This window comes from Ranitomeya imitator, chromosome 1, assembly GCF_032444005.1.
Source record: "Ranitomeya imitator isolate aRanImi1 chromosome 1, aRanImi1.pri, whole genome shotgun sequence".
NCBI classification, from domain to species: domain Eukaryota; kingdom Metazoa; phylum Chordata; class Amphibia; order Anura; family Dendrobatidae; genus Ranitomeya; species Ranitomeya imitator.
Window position 1 is genome coordinate 276,756,431 of NC_091282.1, and position 16,752 is coordinate 276,773,182.

Sequence of the window (16,752 nt, forward strand, 5' to 3'; positions counted from 1 at the left end):
CAGCCTTTCTTGATTTTAGAAGGGCATGACATGCCTATATCTGTGTCTCCTCCTCCTTTTACTCCTCCACCTCTTTTCTTTTCGCATGACTATATGTAGTTGTGACTTTTCCATGTGTTTGTTGTTATATCTGAGCAGGTTGTCAGCTTTTGGACACCTTTAAGGTGTTTTCCAGGTGTTTTCTATGTGTTTGCCTGCCATTGGTTTCAATGGGGTTTGACGGTGTTCGTCGAACGTTCGACGAACATTCGTTGAACACGCCCCAATTTGATGAACCGAACTCAAACAGTAGGGGGGTGGCTCAACACTAGTCCAGATGCCTTTCCCAAGACCCTTGTGCAAAATACATTTTGTCCAACATTAAATACTGGCTGTGCGCCTTTCTTGACCCATGGCACAAGGAGAAATTGTCTTCTCTCATGTCAGAGGCAGATGTGCCACTTTCATTGCATGCATGCCAGAGGGCCGTTGTCAAATATTTGATAGAAAGATTACCCTCAGAAAACGCTGCTGGCAGAGGTATCGGCTCCTTTTACCCACATGGGCTATAAGGGAGGGCCACGCACACCAGGTGCAATTCTGGAAGGGGAATATCCACCAACAGGGCCATTTTCATGAGACCATCACATCAGCAAGGGCTTATTATTATTGCACTGCTAAATTGTCACATTAGATTATCTGTACCTGGATTGTGCCAGTCACACAACTGCTAGATAAATATACTGTATTTTTTAAACCAAAAGGAAATTATGATTATTTTTTTTCAATTATCTTGCTGACACACTCCAAATGCGGAGTAATGAAGAATATTGTCCCTGCTAAATTGTCATGTAAGATTATCTGTACCCGGATTGCGCCAGTTGCACAACTTCTAGATAAAGATGTAGTATTTTAAGCAATAGACGAGGAATATTACTTAGCAATTAGATTTTAAAATTGGTATTACTATGTATATGCTGCCACTGAGGAATATTATTTTGCATTTAAAAAAAATTGTATGATGCTACACAAGAATATTATGTAGCTCCCAAAAAATGATTTTGTATATACTGGTATTACCTAATATTATGTCCCTCTACAAATGGCTGATTTTTAAATTTTGGTACTGATGAAACCCTCCCTATTTCACCCAAATCCCACAGTCTGTTCCTAAAACTAACTAGTATTATATATGTGTGTGTGTGTATATATAAATATCTATATATATATATAATTGTCTAAGGGTTTTTCCGTCTGTCTGTCTGTCTGTCTGTCTGTCTGTCCTGGAAATCCCGGCTCTCTGATTGGTCGAGGCCGCCAGGCCTCGACCAATCAGAGACCGGCACAGCATTGACGTAGAAATCCCGCGTCTCTGATTGGTCGAGGCCGCCAGGCCTCGACCAATCAGCAACGGGCACAGCGACGATGATGTCATAAAGGACGTAGAAATCCCGCGTCTGATTGGTCGAGGCCGCCAGGCCTCGACCAATCAGCAACGGGCACAGCGACGATGATGTCATAAAGGACGTAGACATCTCACGTTTCTGATTCAGCGACGGGCACAGTATCGACGTAGATGTCATAATGGTTGCCATGGCGACGATGATGTCATAAAGGTGGTCGAGGCCACCAGGCCTCGACCAATCAGCGACGGGCACAGTCTGCCGCGAATTCTGGAATCATCATTGTCCATATACTACGGGGACATGCATATTCTAGAATACCCGATGCGTTAGAATCGGGCCACAATCTAGTATATATATATATGTGTGTGTGTATATATATGGCTGCTCGGAGAGCCCTCAACCACAAACCCTTCTACCATCAGGAGAGGGGTTAAGGTCTCAGGTTGAAGCCATTTCTTTTACTACCAGCAGCAAGTCATATGCCTGAGACCTGGTGGGACGACACTCTGCAAAGGACCATTGGTACACTTGCTGAGTCCGCACATAGGTATTGACCCCCAATCAGTCAAGGATCTCACCTCTCAGCTTCTCATAGTTCAGTGCATCGTCCTGACAGAGGTCGAGGTAGGCCTTCTGGGCATCCCCCGTCAGGAAAGGAACCACAACTTCAGCCCACTGGGTCATCGGCAAGCTCTCCCACTCAACTGTGCATTCAAACATTGTGAGGAAAGCCTCCAAATTGTCCTCAGAACTCATCTTCCTCAGCGCTGACCGGACTTTGTAACATCAGATTCAGATCTCAGCAATGAGATCTCGGTGTCAAGATCTGAATCTGAGCATGCGCCATGCCAGCAGCCATTTTCCCAGAGGCCACCGCATCGCAGCAATAGAGCTGCGGGGGCCTCCGAGCTTTGACAAAATGCCGGTGGTGCCCCCCCAGCACAGAGCGCCACCGCCCCAGCACAGATCGCCGCCGCTGCCAGAGCATTTGAAGGTATATTCTGACTTTAAGACACACCCATTTTCCCCCAGAATTTTGGGGTAAAAAAGTGTGCTTTATAGTCCGAAAAATGCGATAATCCTCAGAGCATTAAAAATGCAGCTCTGCTTAATAAATCCATTTAATAACCATTATTAAAAGGCATAAAGGGGTTACCATGGCATTTATGTGTCTATAGTTTGACAAGTTAAACAAATATGCCCAAACAGGTCTGTGTAAGGAGGTGAAGATAATGCATGAACGGACATCTGTAAGAAAACACCGAGATTTTCTGTCTAAAGACTTTAAGAGTAAGACAATAGAGAGAATTGTGTCAACAGCGATCTAGTAACCATGTATAAGTATATAAGGGGACAATACAAATATCTCTCCAAGGATCTGTTAATACCAAGGAAGGTGACGGTCACAAGGGGGCATTCTCTGCATCTGGAGGAGAGAAGGTTTTTCCACCAACATAGAAGAGGATTCTTTACTGTTAGGGCAGTGAGAACCTGGAATTCCTTTCCTGATTAGGTGGTGATGGCGAACTCAGTCGAGGGGTTCAAGAGAGGCCTGGATGTCTTCCTGGAGCAGAACAATATTGTTTCTAACTGTTATTACGTTCTTTAGAAGGACGTAGATCTGGGGATTTATTCTGAGGGAATATAGGCTGAACTGGATGGACAAATGTATTTTTTTTCCGGCCTTGCTAACTATGTTACTATGTTAAAATGTAACAGGAATGGTAGAGCCCAGCGTCTTGTCCTGGTAGGAAGGGATTAGAAGAGAAACCAGTATATATTTTTAACACAGTCGGCAATTATAAAAGGCTTAGGATGGCAAAAGAGAGAAGTCGAGATATGAACCTGTAATAGGACAAATGTGTGGAAGCAGCTGAGCTTGTTTATGGCCACTATTGTTAATGCCATGTCAGAGACAAGCAAACCAGAGCAGAGTGACCAGTACCTGAACCGAGTAACCAGCACCGAGTAATCAGAGCCAAGTGACTAGAATAAAGTAACCAAAACTGAGTGTTCAGGATTGAGGAAACTGAGCCAGAGATGAGCGGATAGAACCAGAGACGAATGTGCAGAGCTAGAACTCTATGAACGGATAAAAGGACAGGGACATTCGTGTCAGCTACAATGCAAGATGTGAACTTAGGGTACAGTGGGGACCAGACCAACCCCCAGGGAACAGAAGCTGTCAACACAACAGGTGATCGGAGCAACTCACCTGTTAAGGACTTGCAGCCTAGCAGGGTGGCACCCTGAACTCCTGTTAGGGCCTGTACGATGTAAAGTATTGTGGAAACAGTGAGAGAATGGCAGGGTGAGGAAATTGATGAGCATGAGATTAGCTGAGACATACTTTTACTTAGGACAGTAGGATCAAGACATCATTATCTATAATACAGTAGTTGTTTTTTTGTTGTAGGAGAGTAGAAGTGCATGATAAGAATTTTGTCAATATCCTATATTGCCAAATTGTCATATTTCCATTGTAAAATAACTTACTTCCCATTGTTTGCCTTCCCCTTTTTGCATTGTGCACTAGTCGCAACATCCGTTTCTGTAATCAAATACATTCCTGTTGTTTCAAGTTGACACTGAGTCTACATCTTCTTTGCTGTTGCATATGCGTACCTGTTTACATCTGCACACTTGAAGGGAACCTACCACCATCAATATGCAGTCCAATATGCAGGAATCATGGCATAGAGCAGGGGGAGCTGAACAGATTTATATATAATTTTGTGAGAAAATATTCAGCATAACCCAGGTTTTAATCATTAAATCCTCTGCTCTTCTGGGATTTTTTGTTCAGTGGGTGGTCCTATTAGTGATTCAGAGTTATCTCTGTATGCACGCTTTGGGTATGTGTCCACTTTCAGGATGGCCGGCAGTATCGTCGGAGTGGCTTAGCCGCTCTGCGGTAAGCCCCGCCCCCTTTCTGGGACGCGATGATGCCGGATGTGTTCATAGCACACATCCGGGATCATCGCTCCCCACCATAGGGCCCTGTACTATATCTTGCGGCGACGCAGCATCGCCGCAAGATATACGGACATGCTGCGATCTGAAAAGACGCGCAGCATGTCCGGAGTCGCAGGGCCGCCGCGTGCGTGTTACCACGCATAGTGGAGACGGGATTTCATTAAATCCCCTCCACTATGCTGTAACATCTGGACGCTGCGTGTCTGACGCTGCATCCCTATGCAGCGCCAAACACGCAGCGTTTACTGCACGTGGACACATACCCTTATTGAAGCAAAGCTGTCAGTCACTGATTGGACCTCCAATTTAAATAAAAATCTCAGAAAGATCAGAGATTTAAATGATTAAAACCTAGTTTATACTGATTATTTTCTCAGAAAACTATATATCATTCTACTCAGCTTCCCTGCTTTATAACTTGATGCTTGCCACATTAACTTGCATTTTAATGGTGACAAGTTCACAATTTATTGTAGCAATTTGTTCGCAGATTTTTTTCTTCAAGCAGATTAATTCACCCTGTTCACAAAGATCCTAATAATAACAAATGCCAGGAGGCACGAGCATGGATAAAAAATGCTGCAACAGCCCACAGTATAGTTGTGGGGTGTAGGGTTGACAAATTGGAATTTTGAAACAGTTTTGCAATCTTCTGCCACCATTTTACACAAAACACAAAATGATATGAGCCAAAGATGACTTACATGGTTTCTGGTGGAGTCCACGCTTTTCTCTATAACACTTTGTATCTAACACATCACATTGTGTAGCACAGCTAATCAGGAGGTACTATCACGGCCTGTAGAAAAAGAGGAACATAATGCAGGAGATATCTTGTAGTGAATATGGATAGTAACAGGTCACAGTGTTGTAAAAGAGATACAGTGGCATGTAAAAGTATGGGCACCACTGGTCAAAATTACTGTTATTGCAAACAGTTAAGTAAGGGGAAAATATATATTTTCATCTTTTACATTTTAAAAATTACAAAAAAAAGAGCAAATGCAAAAGTTTGGGCACACTACATGGTTAATACCTAGTAGCATCCCTTTTTGAAAGTATCACAGCTTGTAAAAGCTTTTTGTAGCCAGCCCATAGTCTTTCATTTCTTATTTGAGGGATTTTCACTCTTCCTTGGAAAATTCTTCCAGTTCTGTGAGATTCCTGGATCGTCTTGCATGCACTGCTACTTTGAGGTTTAGCCGCAGATTTTCAATGATGTTTGAATTAAGAATTTGTTGAAATTTCATTGAATTCATTCTTCCTCTACCTGTCAAATGTTCCTTGTGCTATTGGCTGCAACACAACCCCAAAGCATGATTGATCCACCTCCATTCTTAATGGTTGGTGAGATGCTCTTTTCCTGAAATGATGCCCCCTTTTTCCTGTACATATACTGTACCTTTTATCATTGTGGCCAAAGAGTTCTATGTTAACCTAATCAGTCCTAGGGGGTTCTCATTTGCCTCTCTAGCAATCCTACAATCAGTTCGCACCGAAATTTTGCTTGGTCTTCCTGACCTTATCTTCAATCTGCTGTTCCTGTTAACTGCCATTTCTTAATTACATTTCGAACTGAGGAAGAGGCAACTTGAAAACAGATTGCTATTTTTTGGCCTTCTCCATCTTTGTTTGCCTCCATCTTAGTCTGCATTCCTGGTCTTTAGGGCTTCAACAATGAAAAAACATTGTGTAATTAAATAAACAGCAGCTGGAAAAAGTTTTGAGCTAGATCATATCACATATCAATCAATTTACAGTCACACAGACTCTGCAGCTCCAGCACCTCTCTATCACTCTTTCCCTATGACTTAAAGGGAATCTATCAACAGGATTTGCTACCACACTTGACAGCAGCATGATGTAGGCAAAGAGACCCTGAATCCAGGGATGTATCACTTAGTTTACTGAGTACAGCTACTCTGACACAATTAGAGCGTTTAAATGTGTCAATACAGCTGAGCTAAAAAAAGCTACGGACCAACACCAGGCTTGCTATGTACATAGCTATAGACAGTGAGGTGCGTATCACAGAAGGCTGATTAAATCTTTCAAAATGTGTAGCATGTGGCAGATTATAGTAATTTGCACAAATCGAATAGCAAATCAAATTGTCCTGCAAATTTTATGAAATTCAATTCAAAGTTTATTCAAAAAGAATCGGTTATATAATTTCTTCTCAATGCAATTATTTTTTTACAGTATGGGGTGATCGATCTGTGCTCTTACATGTAGCAGAACATGAGCCACTCTCTTGACTTAGCATTGAGCTTGAACATGCACTGCACCATAGAGAAGAGGAGCAGCAACTGTGGACAGAGACAGTATCTGACTTTCATGGCCCATTGGGTAAATGTTTAAGCGCCAGTGATGCAACACTATAATACGGAAAGGTGGTAACACTTCTAAAATTAGGCACAGTTGTTAGCCTCATCCTTCACCTTCTTCATCCTCCTCAATAGTTACTTTACTGGTGATGGACACATGTTGCCTAATGAAGCTCTTGAAAAGCCAACTACATTTGTCAGGAGGCACAATGGTAGCATCAACAATGTTGTACACTGCATATTTATCTTGGTAAAAACACACATACAGATGTAGCATGGGATTAAGAAAGAAGACAATGACCCCAAAGATACAGGCAACTTCATTAAGAACTATCTTCAGCTTAAAGAAAAAAGAACCCTAATAGTGATGAAATGGCATCCACAGAACACTGGTCTCAAATTCATTAAAGCGAACCTGTCAGCAGGATTTTGCTACTGTAAGTAAACTACAGACACTGTCAGGTTGGCATTGTTAAACTGATTAAATGATATCTGCTGTGAAGAAATCCATCTTGTGATTCTTGTGTAATCAGTGATATAAGTTTTTAATGAGATTCTCGTGCTCTGGGGTTTACTTAGCAAAATCTTCCTGACAGGTTTTCTTTAATGAATTTGAGGCCAGGGCTCTGTCGGTGCCACATCGTCACTTTTTGAGTTTTTTGTTCATTAAGCTGAAGATAGTTCTTAACCCTGCTGTTCTGTTCGGTCTGGGGAGACCTATTTTGAACTTTGGTATTTTTTGGGGTGTTCAAGATGCGGTTCTGAAACTTGTGGTTGATTGACTTAAATGAGGATGGGTCGGTCGGCCACGGGTTTCAGAGCCGCATCTTGAATATTTTAAAGAATATTGAAGTTCAAAGTCGGTCATTTTTGACCAACAGAACAGCAGGGTTAATGATGTTATCTTTGGGATCATTGTCCTGCTGCAGAATAAAATTTGGAGCCAATCAAATGCCTTTCTGATGGTGTTGCATGATTGAGAAGTATCTGCCTGAATTTCCCAAGCTAGAGGATAGCATTAATCTAAACTCTAAATTCTCAATCAAATTGCTGAAATGCAACACCAAACTTGCAGGGAACCTCCACAATGCATACCCATTGCCTGCAGACACTCATTATCATTTCTCTCTAGCCTTTGGCAAGCAAACTGCCTTCTGTTACAGCCAAATAGTTCTAATTTTGACTTAATAGTTCAGTAGTAATGCAGTATAGCTTCTCTATAATTTATTGATGCGCTCAGCATTGTTAAGTGTATGACTTGTAATGTTCTAAGTAGAGTTGAGTGAATTTGTTCAGATTCGGTCTCCGAATCTGAATCTACCATAAACGTGTCATATTTGTACACTATTTGTGCTGAATGTGTATTTGTTGATCGGTTCCGAGTATATTCGGTAATTTCTACTTCCATTGATTCTAATGATGTTTGGCTGTGTTCAACAAATATTACATAAACAATATTCGCTGACGATCGTATTCGCAACCGAATCAGAACAAATTTGCTAAACTCTAGTTCTAACCGAACCCTGATCTCAACATCATTGAGTCTGTCTTGATTTACATGAAGAGAGAGGATTTGTGGAAGCCTTTATCTATAAAAGATCTATGATTGGGTCTTCAAGATGATGGTATGAACTTCCATTCCGATTTCCTTCAAAAACTGTGTGAAAGTGTACAACTAATAGTTTTGAAGTCAAAGGGTGGTCACACAAAATAATGATTTGATTTAGATTTCTCTTATGTTCATTCACTTTGCATCTTGTTAATTGATAAAAAAAATTCAACGCATTCTTACTTTGCAGTTTTTTTTCACACCTGCTCAAAATTTTTGCATAGTATTGTACAGTATATTGAAGTAACTTGGAAATTATTAAGGAAAAACTTGCAAATTTGAAATCCAAAATATTTGTTCATATCTGGTATGTAGCATTTTTCAAGAGTGAAAGATAACAGTAAGAGACATGATGGGAGGGGGTATTAAGTGAATAATATTTAGAGAAAGATGGATTTGTTTATATCTACTAGATTTGCAATATAAAGTGCTGTCTTGCCTTTTTTATTACATAGAAGAAAGTTCTAAAATGTTAAATTAGCTTTTCTGTTATTTATAAATGTTTCTTTTCTGATAATGACCACTGTGCATCTGATCTACAGTTGAAACACTATGCTTTTATGCTACTATATAATAAAATGTCATAAAAGCATGGCATATGACTTAAAGGGAACCTGTCACCTGAATTTGGCGGGACTGGTTTTGGGTCATATGGGCGGAGTTTTCAGGTGTTTGATTCACCCTTTCCTTACCTGCTGGCTGCATGCAGGCTGCAATATTGGATTGAAGTTCATTCTCTGTCCTCCATAGTACACGACTGCACAAGGCAAGATTGCTTTGCGCAGGCGTGTACTATGGAGGACAGAGAATGAACTTCAATCCAATATTGCAGCCAGCATGCAGCCAGCGGGTAAGGAAAGGGTGAATCAAACACCTGAAAACTCCGCCCATATGACCAAAAACCAGTCTCGCCAAATTCAGGTGACAGAGTCCCTTTAAACAAGGCGTTAAGTAAGCCAAACTTAAATTATAGAAATAAAAGCTCAGTAATGAAAATTGCAAAAACCGAACACACTGTAATTGTAGTTTTCGGGTGTTTGATTCACCCTTTCCTTACCCGCTGGCTGCATGCTGGCCGCAATATTGGATTGAAGTTCATGCTGTGTCCTCAGTAGTACACGCCTGGCAATCTTGCCTTGCGCAGGCATGTACTACAGAGGACAGAATGAACTTCAATCCAATATTGCGGCAAGCATGCAGCCAGCGGGTAAGGAAAGGGTGAATCAAACACCCGAAAACTCCGCCCATATGACAGAAATCCGGTCCCGCCAAATTCAGGTGACAGGTTCCCATTAAAGCTTGGGCTGAAATGGGTCTTCTAAATGGACGATGACCAGAAGCATACTGCCACAATGGTAACAAAGTGGCTTAGAGATAATAAAGTTAATGTTTTGGAGAGGCCATCACAAAGCCCTGATCTCAATACTATTAAAAATTGATAGGCAAAGCTGAAAAGGCAAGCGTGAGCAAGGCGACCTACAAACCCATAGGCAGCTTTGTCAGGAGGAATGGATCCAAATTCTGACCAACTATCGTGAAAAGCTTGTGGAAGGGTATCTCAAACATTTGATCCGATGCATTCAGTTTGAGGGCAATGGTGCCAAATACTAATGAGAAGTATGTAAACTTTTGACTTTGCAGTAAGTAATAAAAAAGCCTTAAAACTCTCTCATTAATCAGCTGTATATATATATATATATATATATATATATATATATATATATATACAGCACAGACCAAAAGCTTGTACACCCTTTCTCATTTAAAGATTGTTCTGTATTTTCATGACTATGAAAATTGTACATTCCCACTGAAGGCATCAAAACTATGAATTAACACATGTAGAATTATACACTTAACAAAAAAGTGTGAAACAACTGAAATTATGTCTTATATTCTAGGTTCTTCAAAGTAGCCACCTTTTGCTTTGAAGACTGCTTTGCACACTCTTGGCATTCTCTTGATGAGCTTCAAGAGGTATGAGGTTGGAATGGTCTTCCAACAATCTTGAAGGAGTTCCCAGAGCACTTGTTGGCCCTTTTGCCTTCACTCTGCGGTCCAGCTCACCCCAAACCATCTCGATTGGGTTCAGGTCTGGTGACTGTGGAGGCCAGGTCATCTGGCGTAGCACCCCATCACTCTCCTTGTGTTCTTTAGCCCAAACAAGTCACTTCTGCTTGTTGCCTGTCCTTAGCAGTGGTTTCCTAGCAGTTATTTTACCATGAAGGCCTGCTGCACAAAGTCTCCTCTTAACAATTGTTGTAGAGATGTGTCTGCTGCTAGAACTCTGTGTGGCATTGACCTGGTCTCTAATCTGAGCTGCTAACCTGCGATTTCTGAGGCTGGTGACTCAGATAAACTTATCCTCAGAAGCAGAGGTGACTCTTCGTCTTTTTTTCGTGGGGCGGTCCTCATGTGAGCCAGTTTCTTTGTAGCACTTGATGTTTTTTGCCACTGAACTTGGGGACACTTTTTTCATTTTTCTTTACTTAGCTGCTTTTTTCTTGTCATAATACAAATTCTAACAGTCTATTCAGTAGGACTATCAGCTGTGTATCCACCAGACTTCTGCACAACACAACTGAAGGTCCCAACACCATTTAAAAGGCAAGAAATCCTACTTATTAAACCTGACAGGGCACACCTGTGAAGTGAAAACCAATCCCGCTGACTACCTCTTGAAGCTCATCAAGAGAATGCCAAGAGTGTGCAAAGCAGTCATCAAAGCAAAAGGTGGCTACTTTGAAGAACCTGGAATATAACACATAATTTCAGTTGTTTCACACTTTTTTGTTAAGCATATAATTCCACATTCATAGTTTTGCCACCGCGTATCGCCACCACACCCTGACGAAGCTGCCCGCTGTGGTGGCGATATGCGTTGGGTCTCCTTGTAGCCCACATTAGGACTCTTTTTCCAGGCGCTATAGGCTTGGGCATTATGTGCCCTGGGTAATATGCTATCTCTACAGCTTATACTATCTTGGTGCTATTTTTCTGTATAGTGGCATGTTAGATTGTTGGTCACATGCTATTGAGGCACTATGCTGATACTTTTTGCTGCTTGACATTTACGTATGTACCGTTTTGTACACACCTGTCGTCTCTACATGCTAGGCAGGTTTGTGTATGTGTGTCCCTTATCTAGCACTTGTAGTGCAGGGATTTGTATGTCTATGTGGGCTTTATACTTTTGCTATTTTGCATTCACACTATAAGTGGTCTGTTTCCATTTGTAGTACCCAGGGGAGTGCCTAGGTAGCTTGGCCTATTTCTTTCATTCTATGAGCAATTTGGTTCTAGGTTATTACATTATGTGTATATGACTCGAGTCCTATGTGGGGTACGGCCGTATTAGGGGCTGTTGTGTATAGCATTTGTATGCTTTTTAAGTGTTTTTATATGTCTATGTGTTTGTTACCCTTGTTTGTATATATATTTCAATAAAGCTGTGTATATATTTTTTTGCTATATCCTTGTTGTGGTGATCCCCTTTCTTAGGACCTTGTCTGTTTCTCTTTTTGTGTATGCTCATATGTCTCAGGTCCTAGTGGTATCCCATGATCCGTGGTGCCCCCTTTCCATTATATGCAACCTGGTCCAGAAATGGCTGCAGCCAGAGTCCTCTACACCTGTACAGATGGTAGAACGAGTGGTGATGGATCGGTTTGTGCATTCCCTCTCAAGGCCCATAAAGACTTGGGTTGCCCAGGGTGATCCCCAGAATGCCGACGAGCTGGTCGGACTGGTTTAGAGATACCAAGGGGTGTAAGGCTCCTTCGGGAAGCAGCCCATGCTGTACTGGGGGTCTCAGAAGGGGGCTGAGTCCCAAAAAGGGGTGGGGCATCCAAGGTCACAAAGGGCGGGGGAGGTGGTACCCAAGGTCCCTATAGGTGATATTTGTTGGAGGTTCCAAGGGCCAGGACATATAGCTGCCCGTTGTTCCCAGACCACTGAGCAGATGGACTGCAGCATGGGACGCCGTAGTTCATACTATGCATATCCAGCCTGCAGTGTGAACTCTCCGCCCAACGAGGGGCCTCAAGCGTGTCCTGTGAAGGTGAACGGTCGAGCAGTAATGGCGCTGTTAGACTCGGGGAGCTTAGTGACCCTGGTGAGGGCCACTTTTCCTCTCCACCTGCTCCCGGGAAAGAAAGTCGGTGTGCGATGCATACATGGAGATGCAAAGGACTACCCTATGGCCAGGGTGGATATTGAAACGGCAAGTGGAACTGAGTCCCATGTAGTCGGCGTCGTTGCACCCTATAATTATTGGCTGGGATTTCTGTTTGTTTTGGGATTTGTGAGGAAAGGTTTCTGAGGTCGCTAGCAAGAGTAGGGAACCAATGAACCCTAAAAAGGTATCGCCACACCCAGAGACAGACAGGTTTCCTTTTTGTGTCCTGGTAGGGGATGAGGGGGAAGTGTTTCCTGCATCTGACATTCTGGAGTTAGGGGTGACCGGTGAAAATTTCGCGTCTCCCCAACATAGGGACCCCACTCTGAGGGAAGCCTTTAATAAAGTCACAGTTATTAATGGGTTGTACAGGAGCCAGGGGCAGACACCAGATTTCCCTATTTTCTGATGAGTGGGGAATTGTTGTACCGGGACACGAAAATAAGGGAGGAGTTGGTAGAGCAGTTGGTAGTGCCGGGTCCATATAGATGGAAGGTGTTGGTCATGGCCCATTCACACATCCTGGGTGGACACCTAGGGGTGGAAAAAATGCAGGAACAGGTTGTACAGAGGTTCTATTGGCCTGAGTGTCATCAGGAAATACTGAACTATTGCAGGTCCTGCCCTACATGTCAGCTAATTGCCCCCACTCCTCATTTCCGGAGCCCCCTTGTGCCATTGCCCATTATTGAGGTGCCATTCGAGAGAATTGCCATGAACTTGGTCAGGTCCATTGGTTAAATCAGCCCGGGGCCATCAGTATATACTAGTCATCCTGGACTATGCTACCCTGAGGCAATTCCCCTGAGAAATTCTTCCTCAAAGAGTATAGCTTGTGAGTTGAGCCATGTGTCTTCCCGGACAGGTTTGCCGAAGGAAAGGTGCCCCCTGACTGACCAGGGGACACCTTTCATGAGCAAGGTGATGAGGGAGTTATGCAAAGTCCTGAAAATCTCTCAGTTGAGGACTTCGGTGTACCATCCTCAGTCGGATGGCCTTCTTGAGAGATTTAACAAGACTCTGAAGAGCATGCTGAGAAAAGCCATAGAGATAGACGGTAGAGACTGGGACTGTCTCTTACTATATCTGATGTTTTCCATTCGTGAAGTTTCACAGGCCTCCACAGGGTTCTCACCACTTGAGCTTCTATATGGCCGACATCCGCGAGGTCTCCTGGATATAGCCAAGGAAACCTGGGAAGCCGAAGTCACGCCCCACAGAAGCGCCATTGAGCATGTGGCCCTGATGCAGCAGAGGATTGCAAAGGTGATGCCTATCGTGAAAGAACACCTCCACCAGGCACAAGAAGCTCAGGCCACGGTCTACAACCGGTCTGCAAGAGTTAAGCAGTTCAATCCGGGAGACAGAGTTCTTGTGTTAATTCCAACGGTGGAGAGTAAGTTCTTGGCCAAATGGCAAGGGCCATATGAGGTAGTCAAGAAGCTTAGTGAGGTAAACTATAAAATTCACCAACCAGGAAGACGGAAACCAATCCAAGTTTACCATGTCAACCTCATCAAGCCATGGCAAGATAGAGAGCCGGCAGTAACTCCATCTTTGCTAAGCCACCCAGAAGGTGAGGTTGGAGCGGTTACTATAGCGGAGATGCTATCGAAGGCCCAGAAACAGCAATGCCGGGAGTTACTCCAGAAGAACAGGGACCTGTTTTCAGAGATGCCAGGGTACACGAAGGTCATAGAGCATGAGGTCCTAACAGAGCCACATGTGCGGGTGAACCTGAAGCCCTATCGAATTCCTGAGGCCCATGGAGAAGTAATCTCCAAGGAGGTGGAGCGTATGTTGAAGCTTGGAGTCATTGAGGAATCCAAGAGGGGTTGGTCGAGCCCAATTGTCCTGGTCCCAAAACCTGATGGGGAGTGGAGGTTTTGCAATGATTATTGGAAGTTAAATGAGGTCTCCAAGTTTGACGCATATCCCATGCCCCACGTTGATGAGCTCATTGACAGACTTGGGCCCGCCAGGTATGTAACCACCTTTGATTTGACAAAGGGGTATTGGCAGATCCCCATGGCACAGGAAGCCAAGGAGAAGACGGCATTCTCTACACCAGATGGATGCTTCCAGTATGTCCGGATGCCAATTGGCCTACAGGGAGCTCCGGCGACCTTCCAGAGGGCTATGGATAGAATCCTTGCACCCCATAAGCCATACGCTGCTGCGTACCTGGATGATATTGTCATCTTTAGCCCAGACTGGGAGAGTCATCTGGAAAAAGTCCAAGCGGTGTTTGATGCTCTAAGGGAGGCGGGGTTTACAATAAACCCGAACAAGTGTGCCTTGGGTAAGGAAGAAGCTAAGTACCTAGGATATGTAGTGGGCTGTGGAGAAATAAAGCCCCAAATCAGTAAAGTGGAGACAATTCAAACATTGCCAAAACCACTCTCCAAAAAGCAAGTTAAATCCTTTCTGGGGATCGTGGGATATTACAGGAGGTTCATCCCAAACTTCGCCACGGTAGCTGCGCCTCTGACTGATCTGCTAAAGGGGACAAAATCAGTAATGGTTAAATGGTCCAAAGAGACAGAGTCAGCCTTCCAAGAAATGAAAGGGGGTCTATGTAAGCAACCCTTTCTGATGGCCCCAGACTTTAAGAAAGAGTTCATTCTTCAGACAGATGCCTCAGATGTTGGGGTAGGAGTAGTCCTTTCCCAAGAGGTACATGGGGAGGAGCATCCTGTTCTCTATCTGAGTAGGAAGCTGTCCTCGTCTGAAAGGAATTACTCAGTCGTAGAGAAGGAGTGTTTGGCCATAAAGTGGGCGGTGGACACGTTACAGTACTATCTGCTGGGACATAAATTTAGACTGATATCTGACCATGCCCCACTTAGATGGATGAGGGAAACGAAGGGTAGAAATGCTAGGGTCACCCGTTGGTTCTTAGCCCTGCACGACTTCAGTTTCCATGTGGAACATAGGGCCAGGAAGCTGCACGGTAACGCTGATGCCCTATCAAGAATTCCTTGTCTAGTGGGGGAAAGTGCCAAGCCCCAGAGGCGTAAGTATGTAGCGTGGCTAAAGGTTGTGTAGTCGACGGGAGGTATGTATCACATAGGTGGGTTGTCGCTGTGATGTAACCCGGAGTGTTTTCTTTGATGCACATAACCATGCCTATCTATATGTGTTACAGGACCTGTGGTGATGTCATAACCACATGTCTAATCAAGTGTCTAATCATGTGATGGGTTCCTGGGTGTGGTTAGTCCCATAAAAGACAGGCTATTGTTTAACACAGGGTGTGTGTGTGTGGAGGTGAAAGCTTCCAGAGTGTGTTAAGGCTCCAGGACTGAGCCTGAAGGACTGGACACTTGTATTTTCCTGAGCTAAAGGCTATTTGTTTTTTGTTATTTACTATGTGGTTTATTGAGCAATAAACCCTGTGATCTTTTAAAGGACCGTGCCTCCTGAGTGTCAGCCGTCGCACCTGAGCGAGTACAACCCCTACTATATATATATATATATATATATATATATATATGCACACACATAGAAATATGCTAGTTGGACATGAAATGGGAAGAATGAATTTTTAATGAATAACTTAAATAAAAAATAATTTACAGTTTACACCTTGTTTATGTGCTTTGTTGTGAATTCTGTTGTCAAGCTCCCTCCTGTGGTCATGAATGGTACTTCGGCTGGTTCTGTCCATGGGCTTCCTCTGGTGGTTGTGAGTGGGGCTGCGGCTTCTGAGTTTCCTTCCACAGGGGACGAGGTTAATTCGTTAGCTTGCTGCTCTATTTAACTCCACTTAGATCATTGCTCCATGCCACCTGTCAATGTTCCAGTATTGGTCTAGTTCGCTCCTGGATCGTTCTTGTGACCTGTCTTCCCAGCAGAAGCTAAGTTCCTGCTTGTTTTTCTCTTGTTTGCTATTTTTCTGTCCAGCTTGCTATTTTGATTTTTGTCTTGCTTGCTGGAAGCTCTGGGACGCAGAGGGAGCGCCTCCGCACCGTGAGTCGGTGCGGAGGGTCTTTTTGTGCCCTCTGCGTGGCCTTTTTGTAGTTTTTGTGCTGACCGCAAAGTTACCTTTCCTATCCTCTGTCTGTTCAGTAAGTCGGGCCTCACTTTGCTAAATCTATTTCATCTCTGTGTTTGTAATTTTCATCTTAACTCACAGTCATTATATGTGGGGGGCTGCCTTTTCCTTTGGGGAATTTCTCTGAGGCAAGGTAGGCTTTATTTTTCTATCTTTAGGGCTAGCTAGTTCCTTAGGCTGTGACGAGTTGCATAGGGAGCGTTAGGAGCAATCCACGGCTA